Consider the following 5,714-nt stretch of genomic DNA (forward strand, 5'->3'; position numbering starts at 1 on the left):
GAGAGAGAGAGAGAGAGAGAGAGAGAGAGAGAGAGAGAGAGAGAGAGAGAGAGAGAGAGGGATAGAGAGAGAGAGAGAGAGTGAGAGAGAGATGCAGCGGTCATTTTGCTGTAAAGACAATTCCTTTTTTTCCGTCACGCAGTTTCCTCAATCTCTGAAATTCTCGGGAGATTGCGTCTCACTGCGTGTTTATCAGCGCAGCGTGTACCGTTAGCATCCAAGCTTAGCGGTGATGGCTTCACACAGTCTCCCGTTACCACAGATTCCCCGATGGACAACCCCGTGTGAACGCATTTACACATATAGCTGATCAAATATGTAGACACATACAGAATTTGCGCAGTAATAAAAACATATTCAAAGCTTATTTGGAATCATATTCAAAGATTTAGGAAGAAGCCTGTGTCAAATCTGGAAATGAAAAAAATAAAAAATAAAAACCCGTGTGGACGCGGGCTTCGAGAAAACTCTGCTCTCTCGGCGGTTGCGGTGGAATATGACGTGTTCTCGCTGCGAGGCGTAGCTCACCGTATCCCTCTGGCAGCCTCGCTCCCCCGGCCGGGTGTGCAACCCGCCTCTCTCAGCCGCTCCCTGCTCGCACGTTACTCTGAACGTTCGTCCGATAGTCTGCCCGTCCGGCCGCCTTGCCGCCCCGCCCAGCTACAGATCTGCTGCTGGCTAACATGCTGCTGCTGCTGCTGCTGCTCTGCTGATACTAACTTACTGCTGCTGCTACTACTACTCTGCTGCTGTGGCTACCTGCGGCTGCTGCATACTACTGCTGCTGCTGCGCGCATGCTGCTGCTACCTACTCACTAGCTGGCTGCTGCTCACTCTACTGCTGCTAGCGGCTGCTGCTGCGCCTGCTACTACTACTGCTGCTGCTATGCGCTGCTGCTGCTGCTGCTTACTGCTGCTGCTACTTGCTGCTGATTGTTGCTGTTGCGCCGGGCTGCTAACTGCTGCTACTGTACATACTGCTATGCTGGCTGCTGTTTTTTGCTGCTACTGCTGGCTGCTGGCTGCTGCTGCTCTACTGCTGGCTGCCGCTGGCTGCTGCTGCTACTGCTGCTGCGACTGCTGGCTGGTTGTTTGCTGCTGCCGGCTGCTACTGCTGTCTACTACTTACTGCTACTGCTGCTGCTTGCTACTGCTGCTGCTGCTTGCTGCTGCTGCTATGCTGCTGCTAGGCTGACGCTGCCTGCTACTACTAACTGCTGCTGCTGCGGCCGCTGCGCTGCTGGCTGCTGCTAACTGCTAGCTGCTTGCTGCTGGCTGCTGCTGCTGCTGTTGCTAGCTGCTGCTGGCTGCTGCTGCTGCTGCTGCTGGCTGCGGCCGCATATCTGTCAATCATCAAGCGGTCAGGCGATTACGAGTAACCGAGAAGCCCGCTGGAACCTAAGCTGTTTATTGCGCACTTCGCACATCAATCAGTCTATGTCACTGATATATCAAAAAAGCAAATGGGGGAGTGAACATTAAAGTAAGCCAGCAGAACTACCTTCTGATAAGGAAACTCGGGATCGGCGTTCGTGTTTGTGTGTTGTGTGTGTGTGTGTGTGTGTGTGTATGTGTGTGTGTGTGTGTGTGTGTGTGTGTGTGTGTGTGTTGTGTATGGTGTGTGTGTGTGTAGTGTGTGTGTGTGCTGTATGTGTGTGTGTGTGTGTGATGTGTGATGTGTGTATGTTGATGTGTGTGTGTTGCGTGTGTGTGTGTAGTGTGTGTGTGTGTTGTGTGTATGTGTGTGTGATTGTGGTGTATGTGTGTGTGTTGTGTGGTGTGTGTATGTGGATGTGTGTGTGTGTATTGATGTGTGTGCTGTCGTGTGTCGTGTTTTGTGTAATTGTGTGATGTCTGATGTGTGTGTGAGCTGTGCGTGGGCGTGTGGTGGCGTGCGGTGCGTGGCTTGCGTCGCGTATATGTGTGTGTATGTTTATGTGTGGTAGTGTGTGTGTGTTTGTGTGTAGTGTGTGTGTGTGTGTGTGTGTGTGTCTGTGTGTGTGTGTGTGCGTGTGATAGAGTGGCAAGTCGTCCCGCCGTTTCTCTCTCTCTCTCTCTCTCCGTCTCCTCTCTCTCGTCTCTCTCTTCTCCCGCGCGCTCTCTCTGCATCTTCTTTGTGTGTGTGTGGCGCGAGAAAGCTGTGCTAGGTTATTATAGCTGAGGGGTATAAGCGCTGTCAGACAGATTTATGTTTTAGCGTAAAGTGTTCGAACCTCGCGCTTCTAAGCAGACAACTAGTTTAAATAGGCGAGCGCTCTGTTCGTTTTGGTGAGTAGTCTTTTCCAAAAATGAAAGCCGGACAAAAACATAAGGCTTACACACCAGACATACACACACCGCACGCACCGCAGACGCACGCACGCACGCACCGCACGACACGCCGCAATCGCCACGTACACACTCATCCTCTGCAACAACATGACACGCTTGCGCACACACATGTCTGCATACAGAAAACTCGATGTTTACCGATGCCACCACCAGCCACAACCCTACGACTACTACGACTACTACTACTACTACTACAGCTACTACTACTACTACACTAACTTACTACTACACAGCTACTACTACTAGCTACTACTACTACATACCTACTACTACTACTACTACTACTTACTACTACTAACTACAGCTAACTACTACTACTACTACTACTACTGACTACTACTACATACTACTACGTACTACTACTACTACTACTACATACTACTACTCTACTACTACTACTACTACTACTACTACTACTAACTCTACTTCTTACTGACTACTACTACTAACTACTACTACTACTACTACTAACTACTTACTACTCATACTTACTACTACACTAACTAGCTACTAACTAACTACTACTTCATACTTATACTACTACTATACTACTAACTACTTAACTACTACTACACAACTACTACTACTACTTCTAACTTCTACTACTACTACTGACTAATTCTACTCACTAACACTACTACTACTACTTTAACTACTACTACTACTACTACTGAACTACATACAGCTACTACTACTACATACTAACTACTATACTACTACTACTATCTAGACTGGTACTCAACTACCACTACTACTACTACTACTCACTTGCCCTGCTTCTGCGCTATTACTAATTCATACTTATAACGCCTGCTGCTAGACTGCTGCATGCTATATGCCTCACAGGTGCGTGTGAAATGAGCAATCTGTGGGGAGCAATCAGTATACGATAAACTGCGCAAGTTTCTTCTCGTGTCATCATTTACATAGTTGGCGAGCAGTAAAGCTGGAAGTTTCGCGGCGGCTTTCATCGTATATGAGGCACGAAAACCTAAAGTACGTCGTAACGTATGTAGGGCGTAGCATTGGCGTCTGGTGTGCAGCCACGCATACATGAGGACTCCTCCCCGCACAGACAAGCATACACACACACACACACACAAACACACACACACACAACACACACACACACACACCACACACACACACACACACACACACACACACACACACACACACACACACACATATATAGCAACGGCGCAGCACACGACACACACACACACACACACACACACACAACACACACACACACACACACGTGCACGCACACGAACACACACACACACACACATACACACACAGGACCACAAAACAACGGCACATACACACACCACCCACACACACACACACACCACCACACACACACACCCACACACACACACACACACACACACACACACACACACACACATACATAACACACACACCAAACGACGCACATACACACACACACCGCGCGCCGCGCGCCACACGACACACACACACACACACCAGCATCACACACACAACACGTGTCGAGCCGCAGGCGCTTATGTTGCATGTTTAAACACGGTCCCACTCAACTTTTTNGGGGGAGAGAGAGATGGTGGGGTGAGAAGAGAGAAGAAGGAGTGGGCAAGAGAGAGGGTGGGGAGAGACGGAAGAGAGTAACAGTGAGGAGAGAGGCGATAGGAGCGAAGAGAGAGAGGAGAAAGAAATCGAGGATAAGAATAGGAAAAGGGAGTGAGAGAGAGAGACCAAGAGAGAGAAAAAGGAGAGAGACAGGAGAAAGAAAGAGAGAGAAAGCGAGAGCGAGAGAGAGAGAGAGAGAGAGAAAGCGAAAGAGAAAGAGAAGGAGGGATAGATAGAGCTAGATAGATAGAACGAGCGTGGCACAGAGAGCGATAGTAAGAGATCGACAGCGCGCGTGAGCGCGAGAGAGCGCGCAACGTGATCGCTAGAGAGAAACCAGAGAAACTAGAGAGGAGAGGAAGAGAGAGAGAGAGATGCCAATACTTGACCTAAAATGATAACTATAATTATATTGGGGCATGTACGTACGCGCGTGGCCCCGGGTGTGGCCCGTTGAGCGTGGCAACGCACGCACGCACGCTGGCAGACGGATGGGCCGGGTCGCTTGGGCGACGCAGCGTCTATTTCTAGGCGAAGCGCTGCTTAAAATAGGAGAGAGAGCGCCTCTAGCTGAAGCTGAGGGCGATCCATGTGATACAAATGTTGGCATGCAGCTTACGAAGTTAATGTAATCTACAGCAGGGCAGGTCAGGCAACGGAGGTGGTGGCGGACACATCTGAGATACGCGGAAGTAAGAGGGAGAGAGAGAGCGACGGAGATAGAGAGCGATAGAGATAGAGATACAGAGAGCGACAGAAATAGATAGAGAGAGAGAGAGAGAAAGAGAAAGAGAGAGAGAGAGAGAGAGAGAGACGAACAACAGACAGAGAGAGAGAGAGCGCGCCGCGCGCGGACAGTGAGCGGACAGGGACACGAGAGAAGAGAGAGGAGAGAGAAAGAGAGAGAGAGAGAAGAGACCGAGACCAACAGAGAGGCAGTGAACCTTTCCGCTATAACGCCGACTGCGAGAGTAATTGTCCCTTCGTTGCCGCCCAAGTCAACGAGGTTTCTCTCATCGCTCGCCTAGCAGCCCGCCGTCGTCGACCAAAGCCGCCTTGACTGTTTGTTAGCGGATCTTGTTTGTCGAGCGGATTACGTGAAAGCCGAAGTCGGTTCAGGTTGGCTCCCTGCGTGCGAGTGTGCAGCTCGCGAAAGGAATTAATACATGGTTTGTGGTGTGTGTGTGATGTGTGTTGTGGTGTTGTGTGTGTGTATGTGTGTGCGGGTGTGTGTGTGTGTGTGGTCGCGGGGTGTGTGTGTTGTGTGTGTGTTGTGTGTTGTGTGTGTTGTAGATGTGTGTGTGCAGTGCGTGCGTGCGTGTGTGCGTGCGTGCTTGTGTGTGGGGGAGGGTGTGGGTGTGTTTGTATATGTATGTGTGCGTGTTCGTGTGTGTGTGTGTGTGTGTGTGTGTTCGTGTGTGTGTGTGTGTATGTGTGTGTATGTGCGTGTATGTGCGTGTGTGTGTGTGCGTGTGTGCGCGTGTGTGTATGTGCGCGTGTGTGCGTGTGTGCGCGTGTGTGTAAGGGGGACACTACTTTCAGTTCCTGTTCGCTCGTTCATTGTACTTTCGGCCTGACGCAAAGACGGGAGGCTATATTCCCACAACAATAGCAATTATACCAATAACAATAACGATAACAATAACAATAACAATAACAATAACAATAACAATAACAATAACACTAACACTAACAATAACAAGAGTGGATCTTTTACCTTACTCGACTACGAGTTACGCAACTCAACTATACATTCAGAACTTATGGTC

The sequence above is a fragment of the Priapulus caudatus genome, unplaced genomic scaffold, assembly GCF_000485595.1.
Source record: "Priapulus caudatus unplaced genomic scaffold, Priapulus_caudatus-5.0.1 Scaffold169, whole genome shotgun sequence".
Lineage (NCBI taxonomy): Eukaryota > Metazoa > Priapulida > Priapulimorpha > Priapulimorphida > Priapulidae > Priapulus > Priapulus caudatus.